The sequence below is a fragment of the Lutzomyia longipalpis genome, chromosome 4 (genome assembly GCF_024334085.1).
Source record: "Lutzomyia longipalpis isolate SR_M1_2022 chromosome 4, ASM2433408v1".
NCBI lineage: Eukaryota > Metazoa > Arthropoda > Insecta > Diptera > Psychodidae > Lutzomyia > Lutzomyia longipalpis.
This window is the reverse complement of record NC_074710.1, coordinates 19593254-19606988: the sequence shown is the minus strand read 5'-3', so window position 1 is coordinate 19606988 and position 13735 is coordinate 19593254.

Sequence of the window (13735 nt, the reverse complement as noted above, 5' to 3'; positions counted from 1 at the left end):
GTATCTTCTAACTTTTCTTAAATCTTCTTCGATGACATTTCTTGTTAGAATTTTTCGAATTTCTCATAAAATCATCAAAATGAACAGACTCCTATTTGTATTTTCAACTATTTAACTGAATAGATGACTGAAATGCCTAAAAATTTAATATAGCTTTCAAAATATATTTTGTGAATTGATTTTTTGGGAGTTGTTTAGCTTAAATATTTAACAAATTTTTGAAATATTTAACGCCAAAATATAATTCAAACGAATACAGGAAAAATTTCAATAAAAAGCAAAAAATCATTTGAATTTTTTACCCTCCCGACTCCTCCTGATCCATTTCACATCAAAATACATTTTAAATTCCATTTCCAACCCAAAAGAGTGTCAAAATAAATAATTCTCTCACTGTTGCCAGCATTTTAATTAACCTTTTTTTCGGCACTCCAAAATGGCACAAACACAACTCAAACTTAATGAGCTTTTTTACGATTGATTCATCATTTATATTGTCAATCAATTCTCTTTTTTTGTGTATTCGATTGGATTGCAAAAAAAAATGTCTGAGCGGAAATTGCCCTTGGACAAGCGGGGAGAATGGGTTGGAAAATGTTTCCATTTTCTCCATTTCATCTGATGCGTGAATTTTTGAGCGGAAAATTCGACAAAAATCATGATCTCTGTGGACATTGAGGTATTTTTTTATTAATATAAAAAAAATAATTAAAATAACATTTTGTTCATTTTGTAAGGCAATTTATTCTGGATTTTGGGGTATGGAAATATTATTAAATCAGTTTCATTCCATTGCTGATGACTGGAATCAATGAAAAAGTTTTTTTTATTAAAAATAAAATGAATTCTAGCAGCCATTGCGGTGATAAAAGGACGCCAATGAGCGCCGCCCTCTTGCGGCAAAACTCACGACCACAATTCCAACCACAGGGAACTACACAGATGAGCAAAAAGCAAAGAGAGGGGAATTATAAAAGGAAAGACATCATAAATTTGCACACAAAGAGTTAGAGGACTTAGAAATGCGGAATTAACAAGAAATCCTCCGCCATGGAATTGTTTATGGCATCCTGGTTACTTGGAAGGGGGGAGGGGGTGGAAAAGTAACGTGTATTTGTCACAAATCGTAAAACACATGATATCTTTTGGATACACTTTGTGTGTGTGCTGTGTGCACCCACCCACCCCCTAAACTCCACACCGTAGTCATCATGCGAAAACTTGCGGCAATGGAGTTCTCCCCAAAATGAATGGGAGGTCTTTTGAAATTCTCCTGGCACAGCATTTCCTAATTCATGGACTAAAGAGAAAGACATTCTTCTCTTTTGCAAAAGCGACAAGATAGGAGGGATGCTCACAATTGGTGGAAGAATCGTGTTTGATTTATTTAATACGTAAATTAAGAGGAAACTGCTCATGGGAAAATGGAGATTTCTCAAAAGTTTCTTCATATTGTGGAATCTGCGATGGTGCAAAAAGTTTATGAAATGCTTTAGAAAGTAAAGTCACGTATTTCCGCAAAAAGGACGTGGAGGTTGTGAGGAAGGAATTGATTGCAAAGTTTCTTTTTTTTTAAACTTAAGCATTCGTTGAGAGAGTAAAAAATATAACAAATTAGGAAATAAAAATCAATTGACCGTTAAATGACGTTAAATTTTAAATTTTAAATGAACAAATGTCAAAAGTTTTAGAATGAGTCATATTATTTGAAATTATTCTAAAAAAAATTTCAAGTAGTATATTGAAGGTTTAAAATTTGAAGTATTGAATGAATATCTGTCATAGTTCATCTGTCACTTTGTGAACTAATGTCAAATTGTAGAAAAAGTCAAAGTGTTACGTAATTTTCTAATAATTTGAAAAAGAAAAAGAAATATTTGCTAGAACAGGATATCTTTATTTAATTTCTAAACTAACAATACTCATTTAAATAAATAAAATCATCAACAGAAAAATCCAAAATGGCGACCTAGGCAGTCAAGACTAAAATTTTCTAGGCAAAGGCAAATTTGAGTGTTTGAGCAATGGCGCAGGAGAGAGCTGGTCCGGATGCTCCACATTCCTTTGATGTAGCCTTAGGAGCGCACATAACCACAATCTTTTCAGAATGGGCCGTATGGATGAATTCAGTTAGTCTCCTCTGGAAGGCTTCTACGTTAAACTTGTTGTCCTCAGAGAGGAGACCAATCTTCTTGGAGAAACAATCAGCAAAGCAGCCAAATAGATCGGTAGCTTGGGGTAAATTTGCCAAATTCCCATTGTAAACGTCCCAAAGTTGAGCCTCTGACACCCCATACTCCTTGGCACACGGAATAAGAGCATTCTGAACAACTGGAGGAAAGTCCACGCCATGAGCCTGGAGGAGATCAAATAAAAATGGCAATTATTATTTCTAAACGTTGAGGTTATATCGTTGTGTTTAAAAATTTGAGGTTATGTTCTTGTAGAAAACTTACCACAAAAGCAAACATGGAAACAATTAAGTAGGAAGCAACTAAGGAAATCTTCATTTTCAAAGAATTAAATTAATTTTTCTCACTCAAGAAGCTTCTTTTCTTATTAAAGTGGTAGCTGAAGGACAACTCAATAATTTCTCCAGAATATCTTTGCATTTTATACCATTTCTTAGAGTCAATTCCGGCGTCGTGTTTCTAAATTTAAATTCAAGTTATAAAAAAAGTTTTACGAGAAAGTAAATTTCTTCAATTAAACTTTTTTAAGTAGTAATAATTTAGCTCTTAATCTGCACGTACGTACAATGATCTCTAAGTTGATGGTGTTAACCTCATAAATCAGTGCTAAATTAAAGAATTTAAGAAATAGGCTCGTTAAACTCATAAAATTCAAAGCCAAGGTTATTTTCATGATTTTATTTTTTTTTTTGGGTAATTGCTTGATATACGTCGGGAAATAAAAGAAAAAAATAAAATGAAATGAAAGTGGATTTAAAATTATGAGCTGAATAAAAAAAAAAACAATAAAAAAGGTTTGAGGAACTAATTTTAAAGCTCAACATTCAAGAATTAAAGAAGTTTAGGTATGTATTAGTTTAGGTCAAAATAGATAGATTTTTAAAAATTAGATTAAAAGTTAATCTAGAAAAAGTTAAGGAAATCCTTAAGATCTTATTTTTAAGACATATTCATTATTTGAAGTATTTTATCCTTAAAAAATTACATTTTGTCCCAGAAAATTGTTTGGTTGGCTATATAAAAATATGGAGGCGCCTGGTAGTCACACTTTAGTGCTTCAATTCAATGGCATATGAAGATCACTGAACCCCGTGCTGAAGGTTGCCCCCAACCCCTCAAAGTGTGTCGCTGCTGGTTGTTGTTAGACTTAAAATTAACTAAAGCAGATAAATAACTTTAATGACCACCCCACACCGTCCGGGTAAAATAATTTGCCGCCATGTCTTCGACCGGAAGCTACAAACTCAGGGGCACACGGGTGCTTTGGTGGTGGGAGCATAAAACACAGAAACCCCATTTAGGCACCCATCCTCCCCTCATTTTCCCTTTTAACCCCTTCAGCAAGGAGCTGCGAGGGAATTTGAAGAAAATCCTGCGAGAGGAAGAAAAGTATTAAATTTCTCTGTTTTTTCTTTCATTCGGCAGTTCCATGTGCGCCTCAACATGAAAAAATGTGTGCACCCCGTCATTTTTTTCTCTAGCTCTGGTACGAGGGTCCTTTGCCGGACTTGTGGGAACTTTTCGTCATGGAATAACTTTTGTCGTTGGCGGCACTAAAAGTTCCTTTTTCCCATCCACCCACCATTACAGTGACTTCCTGTTTTGTCTGGGGCCCTTAGTGGTGGTTCCACTGCTACTCAAAGCAATCTACTTTTATGTTGGACTATCACGAAATCCAAATATATATATGAGAGTTGGGTGGATAACTCGCCCCAACCCCGCAGGCAAACCTCCCCCAGCAAGCAAGCCCATAGCACAAAGTGTGCACGTCATAAACAAACGTTTTACATTTATTGTCTCCTCCCGCCTGAACTTCCTCCCAGCACAGAGCTCCCCATTCACATTGGGAAGAAGAGTGGTGGGCAAAAGTGAAGCGGAAATGATAAACTGTGTACCATTGTCAGGGTTGCACATCCACATTTCATTGACAAAATCCCATTGATTGCAATGCAGGGCGGGTGGAGTGGAGTTTGGGGAAGAAATGTGGCACACTTCCGATGCCTTTGACGCATATTTAGGATTCCCGGAAATCTGTGTGAATATCAAAAGATATTTTCATTGTAAAGCATTGGAGTTCGAATAGTTTAGAATGATACAAAATTTTAACTCAGGATTGAGCTCACATGTGCTCAATCATGCTTGAAACAATCAGTTTGATCAAAGATTGCTCAATAGCTGAGAAATCAATTGAATACTATCATGTAACTCACATAATTGATCAATTATTGACAGAAGATCGACTCGACATATCTTAGGTCAAATTTGATTGCTCAAAAATTGATTTTCTATGCGATTGTACATTGACTCAACATTGACTCTATTAATATTGGGTCGTAATGTGCGACTAAGAAATCCTTGAAATCCTTGAAATTTCAGTGCAAATTATTGAAATTTAAAAGATTTATTAGTCCCACAAAGAACCTATTGAGTCAATTTTAACTCAATCATAATTTAATCAATTTTGTCAAATAATATTTTTCTTTAGAGATAATTTTGAATTAAATATTTTCCGCAAGATGTCCAAAATGTGATAAATTTTATTAATTATGGACTCAACATTTAGTCAATATTTCATTTATAAAATTGATTTTCAGAGGAAAGATTTAGCGGGATGAATTCTATTCTATATTTGAGTGAAAATTGGGCATTTATTGAAAGACAATTGCCCAACCCATTAAAAATTATTAAATAAAAATTACCCGCACCATTTTTGACAGAATATTGCCCCAAAATTGATCAAACAATATTAATTCTTCTCTAAAAGTAAAATAATCTCTACAAGAATGAAATTCTTCCATTTATTTTATAGTTTTTCTCACCTTTCCCCCCCCCACAGGAAGTCAAAGAATGTTTGTATAGAAATCAGAAAACATTCCCATGAAGCTTTGTATAAGGAAAGAGTTTAAAGGGCAAAACAGTTCAAAAAGTAAAGAAATCAATATGGATGAGAGGTCAGGAAGGTAGTCAACAACATAACTCAGGATGTACCACATTTAAGCTATATTTTCGCACTTGCAGGTAAATCTTCTAAAATGGGTGGTAGTCCATCAAAGTCCTCTCCACGCTGTAACTCTCCGCAAATATTTTTGCACAGAAAGAGACTACAGGGATGCTCCCTTGGGTGATTATTTGTGAAAATTCCAGCGAGATGTTTTGGCGGGAAGGAAGGGGTTTCCCTGTGTGAGCATGTAATTTATCAATGTCAGCATCAGGCAGAAGGAAAAGCTCCTCTCGGGTGGTGCCTCCTTTTTGCAGCCAATCGCATATCCTTTCGAATTGAATTTCAATAAAACGCTTAATCTTTCTTGTTAATCTGGGGCCGCTGTGTCATGTTGGGGATACCCGTCGCGGATCTAAGGGTGGAGGATTGCCATTCGATTCCCCTAGAGCACTGATAGTGCGTTATTGACTTGTCAGGAACACACAAGACAAGGGATGGTCTGGGGTGGTTAGATTGGCATCCCCAATGTTGGTTTTCTTCCATTTTTTCCCTATCTCTTTCTCTCGACTTTTCATCTCATGCAAGGTCTTCACATGTGAACTCCACACATACTCCGTGGCTTTACCTCTTTGACTTTTTTGCAAACATTTCTCACAGGGTAGAGATGAGAAATCACGGGGAACTTTTAGGATTAATGATAGAGGAAATTGAGACAAGGATTTAGTGTTGAGAAAGACCATTAAAAAAATTGAGCAGAGTTTGATCAAAAATTGAATTGAATTTTTTGACAATTATTTGACTGTAATTAGAGGCAATGCAATGGGAAAATGTTTGATTTGGGTAACATTTAAGGCCAAATTTTATCAATTTATTGAAGAATCAAAGGAAAATTTCCAAGAAAATCATCGATTGACTGAAAGATCATAAAAAAATGATAAAGAAAAGAATTTTCATTTTAAGCATAATTTGAGGAAAATTTGGTCAATTTTTGGACAAAATTTGGCAAATATTTGACAATAAAAATAAAAATTACAACAAATGCTCAATCATGATCGAGTTAAACGGAATGATCAAGGATTGATCAAAAATTGAGAAATTATTGAATTAAAATACTTACTTGACCCATTCAATTCATCAATTATTTACAGTGGATTGATCACTCTCAGATCAAATTTAATTCTCAATAATATATCCACAATAATGACTCATTATTGCGCAAATAAATTGTCCCACGATGCAATTGTGAATTGATTCAATATATTGAGCAAATTATTTAATTGAATGTATTATACTTGACTCCAACTTACCATCCAATATTTGATCAAAATTTGCCTGATATTTGATCCATACTAAAATCATCTAATCTAGAAAAATCTCAACTTTGCTGAAACGTGACGAAGCCCAAAAAGATGATTTCTTATCTCAATTCCTGTGCAACCGCGAATAAGGCGACTAAAAAGGGGTTGCTGCTGCTGCTGTGGGGATGATTGACACAAGAGAGTTGGGGCGAGTTTTTGAGGGTTTTTAGTGACTCGCCTCAGCTAGAGGTTGTGCGGTGAAATTCCGCCATAAAAGGAGCAAAATGATAAAACCCCAAAAAGGGGTTTTCATGCGGAGTAAAATATTAACGCATGGCCATCATGAAAGGGGGTCGGTTAATTTGATTATTTCCACCTCCCTCCCTTTTTTGGAGGTAATTTCGCTGCCTCACGATGGACCTTAAGCGCCTGAGTCAATAAACTTTCACGCGCAACACACCATCATCCATCAAAGGGAATTCCTTGAAGGACAATTTCACAGTAGGAAGGTCTTCTCATTGACAAAATGAGAACTTCCGCGGAAAATTTCTGTCCACGTGCAGACCTCTTCTTGTTGTGCATGAAAAATGGATGATGATTTCCGCGTGAAGAAGTTCCCCAATGCGCACGCGGTGCTGCCATCGGATGGTGCCACACTGCAGCAGGACGAGCAAGGAGTTTTAATGATTCCAACACGAAAAGGAGGGAAGTGCGTCGTTAAAACTACAAGGAAAGTAGCCGAGTTATTGCAACAGCCAGCTAAGGGTCCCACTCTCTCTTTGAATATTTAGAAACTTTAGAGGTTGTTAAGTCTGCTGAGATATGAGAGAGAAGAGGTCTTTTATTGTGCTTTCATAATGTCTGCAAAGTTATTTTCGGGGCGGAGGAGATGTTTCTGTGCAGAAATGTGTATATAAAATTAATATTAAAACAGAATGGAGGATGTTTCACAATACAAGCACTGACCTCGTTTTGCAGATTAAATTATTATATTGGACTTATTACAAAAATTTTTATAAAGGTTAGAAGTTAGTTGCTGTGACTAATTATTTAAATTATTCAATTCTAAATTCAATAAATATTTTAATTAACTAGAAAAATCTAATAAGTATTGACCAAGAAAGATTTAGATAAAAGGTTGAGAAAAAAAAATCAAATAAAAAAGTCGCCAGGTAGGTGTTTTTTTTTTAGATAAATGTTAAGAAATTTTTTTCTTTCAAATCTTATTCTTAGAACTCTCATGTGAATTTTTATCTTCTCTTTTATTTGAGACGCATTTCAAGCAAATTAAAAAAGCAAATTATTTTGAAGTTAAAACATGGCGCCATTTTGGGCTTTAACTCTGAAAACAGTATAAAACGCCAAGATTTTCTGGAGAATTCATTGAGTTCTGCTTCAGTCATCATTCTAATAAGGAAGGAAGCTTCTTGAGTGAGAAAAATCATTTAAATTCAGTGAAAATGAAGACTTTCTTTGTTGCTTCCTACTTTATTGTTTCCATGTTTGCTTTTGTGGTGAGTTTTCTACAAGAACATAACCTCAAATTTTTAAACACAACGATATAACCTCAATATTTAAAAATAATAATCGCCATTTTTATTTGATCTCCTCCAGGCTCATGGCGTGGACTTTCCTCCAGTTGTCCAGGATGCCCTTATTCCGTGTGCCAAAGAGTATGGGGTGTCAGAGGATCAACTTTGGGACTTTTACAATGGGAATTTGGCAAATTTACCCCAAGCTACCGATCTCTTTGGCTGCTTTGCTGATTGTTTCTCCAAGAAGATCGGTCTTCTTTCTGAGGACAACAAATTCAACACAGAAGGCTTTCAGAGGAGACTCACAGAATTCATCCATACAGACCATTCTGGAAAGATTGTTGAAAAATGCGCTCCTAGGGCTACATCAAATGAATGCGGTGCTTCTGGACCAGCACTCTCCTGCGCCATTGCTCAAACACTTAAACTAGCCTTTGCTTAGGAATTTTATTCCTTTGTCAGACTAGCTAAGTCGCCGTTTTGGATTCTTCTGTTGATGACTTTTCTTTGAACGTTAACGAATGTTAGTTTAAAAATCAAATAAAAAAATCTCTGTTTTAGCAAATATTTGGTTATTTTAATTTATTAGAAATGTTTGTAAATACTTTGACATATCCTACAATTTGACATTGTTCATTGACAGATAATAAGAAAAATACATAGACTCCTTTTCTAATAAGGCGACTATGCATTGAGAATATTAATTAATATTCTTCAAACCAGCTCTACTCCATCTTCCCCTATAAACTAAATTGGCTAAACCTTATTCTAAGAAAAAAATGTAATAAAAAGGCAATAAATTGTTTTTGTATTTTATCCATTAAACTTCAATTTTCTGTAATTAATTTTGTGTTTAAATAGTTTAAATAATTCCAGTTTTATCAATACTATAAAGTTTTTCTTAATACGTTTTAATGGTATTGACATACTAACCTATTAAGATACGGTTATCTTTTTCTAATAAAGATTCTTTTTAATCCGTTAAAAGCATTTGATTTTTTCTTTAATTTTTAAAAAAATATTTCAAACCTTCTTTAAAAAAAATTAATTAATTGATTATAAATTTAATTTTATTCAATAAATAGAACTTTAGATGCATCGTCAATGCAGCATTGATGCATTTGCTTCATGGACATATTCGTAATTTGACGTACAATGTGGGCGTAGTTTATACACTGTGCACTGTGCAGGTTATTTTAGTATTTTCCTTAATTATCAGAATAATTTGATTATTTTTCAGTAGTTAGAACCCTCTGACTGATCTTCAACAAAGGTCAAATTCCCGTTCATAAGAAAATCATTAATTAACTGTTGACCGTTAAAAAAGTTTACAATAATAAAATTCAAGGCTTTTTCATGAATTTAAGTATTTCCCCCTGAAAATTTTGTATATAAATGGAATTAATTCCAGTGGCTAAATCAGTTATTTCTGTGAGTGTGAAATTGAAAGACGTTCAATCTTGAATTTCGTGAAAATGAAGACTTCCTTCGGTACTTCCTTGCTCCTTGTCTCCATGTTCGCATGGATGGTGAGTTCTTCTTGATTTTTCAAGCTTAATTTCTATTTTTAAGGTTTCTGTTAAATCTTTGATAATTGTTTTAAATGAATTTTCCTTTTAAAGGCACATGGAATTGAAATTCCATCATCAATGATGAGTAACCTCCTTTCATGTGGAAAAGACTCTGGAATCACTGCGGAGGACCTCTTAAATGTCTACAAAGGAAACTTTTCTGTGTTAACTAAATTCAACGGTTGCATCATAGATTGCTTCACAAAGAAGATTGGCCTTCTCTCTGAGGATAACAAATTAAACAATGAAGACTTCAAGAAAAGAGTCTCAGGATTATTCAATGCAGAACATTCTGAGAAGCTTTTTGATGAATGTTCTGCTAAAGCGACAACAACTGAATGTGAAGCTTCTGCACCATCAGTTATCTGTTCCGTTATTTATGCCCTTGTTACGGCATTTTCTTAAGATTTTCAGCTTTCTTTGACATTTTCTCTGAACCCAGATATGTCCGTAGAAATGAATTTAGAAATGTTCAAAAAAAATATATTTTAAAGTTTATTATTTTTTCAAAAAACTGAATAAATCCGTTAGAAGAAAGAATATTTCAAACTCTATCAAACTAAGATTTTGTTTAGGTTCAAAATTTCGTAATAAAGTAAATGGTACTAGATGGAAAAGAAACAAAAATATTTTAATTTCATTAAAAAGGAGTTTTTTTTAGCTCTCTTTAAACATTATGCCCCTGATGAAGGTCCACGACATCTTGAATCTAACAAATTGTAACCTCATTTTCCATTTTCATTCCTAACCTACACTTTCTGTTTAAATTCAAATTCTTTAACGACTAAAAAACGAATTAAAACCACAATCTAACTCTGGAAGCTCCAATAAATTCTTTAAGCTTCCATCTGCTTGTCACTCTATCGGAAAAGAAGTATCCATTTTCACAAAAGACGAAGATTGGACAGGAAGGAGGAGAATATATAATTTGCAATCAATCATGAATTGATACGATGGCATGAAAAAATGGGATTATCGCTGCACTGAGAGCGCAATCAAGAGAGACGTACAGCGTCAGTCAAGCAATTTTCACGATCGCTTCAATATAAAATCAAACACGGGGTCATAGTGCAAAGTGGAATGCAGTGAAAGAGGGATGGTGACAGGGGGGGGGGGTGAGTCTGGAAGTGCATTTCACCTATACAACAACCCCCCTGGCATTCCAATCGATTGAACTATCCAAAAGCATCGTACGGGAGATGGCATTGCATGTAATTCTATTCAAACGACATTCTCTTTGTAAGCAAATAGCCCCAAAGTGTAGCCAAAGGGGGTACATTATTGCACCTCTTTCGTGTACTTAATTCAGTGTGCACCTGAATTAATGCTGGAGAGAGAGGTATCAGTACTTGATTTTTTTTAAATTACGTTTAAAAATAGGAAGGTAAATTGAAAGGAAAAAATAGGATTGATTTTAGGGAATTAGCGAGATGAAAAAATTTGAATAATGCCAGCACAACATTTCCCTTTAAGGGAAGGGTGTTTAGGTGTGTAAAAATCTACTAAAAGTCCAGGAAGTTCAAGATTTTCTTTAGAAGTTGCATGGGATTCTTTCCAGGCTAAAAATCACGTTGAAAAATTGAAAGAAAAATTTCAAACGTTAGAAAAAAAACACTTAAAAGTAACGTCAAGCATAGTCAATAAATGCCAAAAAAAATATGTCAAAGATGTGAAACGTTAGTAAGGAAACATTAAACTTAGAAAAGCAACATTAAACTTTAGAGGAACAACATCAAGCGTAAAATATTTTTAAAAAACGTTGAAATTAAGCAAAGAAACGTCAAATTGTGAAAAAAAACGTCAAATTGTGAAAATCACAGCTAAAACTATGTGAAAATTTTTGTCAAACGTTAAAAATTTGTATTGCTTTGCATTTTTGAACTCTTATCAAAGATTAATACTTAAAAAATTGTCTACTTTTTCATAAAAACTAAAAATCCAACAAAGTTTTAATGATTTTTTTTTATAAAGATCTTCCACTGATAATAAAAGAAAATGAAATAACAGAAAAATAGAACTGAAAAATTAAAGAATTTCTACAAAATTTTGATGCATCTCTCTCATCTTCCTGGGAATCCTTCCTGTTCGCTCCTGAATGATTAAGCTAAACTTATCTCTTCGCTATTTCACATTAATTTGGGATTCTTGTTTAAATAGATTTTCTTCCTGGAAAGGCGCGTGGGGGCGTGGGGGGAACGCAATGTTTGAAGCTTGTTGGATGGGAAATGCGGCAGAAATTCTCTCTCTTTCGTTTATTCCTCCTCCTCGTGTTCACTCAAATGCAACTAATGTGTGACTTTCGTGAATAGACTCCTTTTTATTGTTTAAATTTATAATTTTTAGTGCTTTATAAATATATGACGAAAGAGAATTCATGAAACTATTCCTTTCATAAAACTCTTCCTGAATAAAAATAAATTAAGAAAAAACTTTAAAATAAATGAAAAGTTTATTATCGAATAAAAAGAGGTAAGAAGGTAATTAAAAGAGATATAAAATAATTTTTTAAGAACATCGTTGGAATTCACCTGACGCAAATACATTAATGCTTCATTAATGATGCAGATGATGCATAATAAGCTCAGGGAAAGAAAACTAAAATAAATCTCTGATTTGTGCACAATGCAGCATTATGCTTTATGACTCTATCGAATTGAGACTCAAGCGATATCTAATTCAGATTCAAATGACTTATTGGGACTCAAAAATCTTATTTATTCCAAACTTTTGCCTAATTTAGCATAGTTTAATTTTTTATGAGCTGTATAGACCAACTAAAAGCACAATATGTAGTGGTAACAAATCTTTTTTTTTTTCAAGATTTGAACTAAAGTTACAAAAATGAATAAAGTCCTTTGTGTAGATTTTTTAAGATAAATTTCTTTTATACAATAAAATATTTTTTTGGGGCACAATGTCACGCGGCATCCATGTGAAATAATATTGAAAATACCCCACGTATGGGTGGAAAAGAATAAATTCTTCTCTTGGCGCCAAACATTGAAATTCTCCTGAGGAGTGAGGTAGGTAGGCAGGCAGGCAGGAGCGCAACTCAGTGCAGCAGGAGGACCATTTATAGCTAGACGTGTCGTCATTTAAAATGCGAAGACACCAAGAGGCAGGCGGAGTGTAGCTCAAATGTGGTGGAAAAATGAGGGAAAATAGCCATCCAAACGTGGTCTGGGTTGGTGCAACGAGGCCAGAGACCATTGGGCAAATGAAAAATTTCAACCGGATGAAATTGTCATGAGATCGCCACTTTAACTGTGCCACTCTCGAGGAATTAAATCCCCACTTGCACCATCCAATAAATCACTGCTGATTCCCCTTTAATGGACTCCACTCGGGTGTCTCTCTGGCTGACCTCACAGGTCGTTGCTTTTCCCCACACAAAACCACACCACTCTCCTCAAGGATAATCCCGCACACAGTTTAGCTTTTTTTGCAATTCTTTCTCCTGGCTGTTTATTGCAAATTTAATCTATTTTCCTATTTTCACATTTTCCTTCTTTTTTTCATTCAACAACATTTCCCTCTCCCCTAATGAAATTTTCAAACATTTTTCTTTAAATTCCTTTTCGCAGCTGAAACTATCGCCCACCACATTGCTAATTTTGATGAATTTCCCTAAGGAAAATGGATGGGGGGAGGAGGGGTGAAAAAATTGATAATTTGCCATTCAATCCACGTGTTTTGGTGTAAAAAGAGGAGAAGATGGCACGTAAGGGAGGGCTGAGCACCAGCAATTTAAATTCAATCTTGAATGTCTTGTCCGATCGTCACCATTCGACAAATCATTCGCATTCCTAATGAAGCTCCCCAAGTGAGCTTCCATCTTATTATTAAACTTTCTCCATCAATCTAAATTTCTTCCAGAAGATTCAGAGGAGTGTGAGGGGTTGGAAAGTGAATGATTGGGGTGGATTCTTTTCTTCTGACTCATTGGCAAAGTGCACAAAAGTGTGAATTAATTTAAATTCTTTCCACCACTCACACACAGGGGGGTATTTTGGAATTTATCTTCATTCTTTTTGTGTGCTTATTTTTAAAACTTTCGGAGGGATTTTGAGGGGTTTTTTTTTAATTTTATTTGTTCATTAAATTAAGAAAAATTAAAACCAAGATAACGAGAGTATGGTAGATATTCTAGCATTAAATTGACTTAACACCTTTGCATTTTAAGGTTTTCCTTTTATCA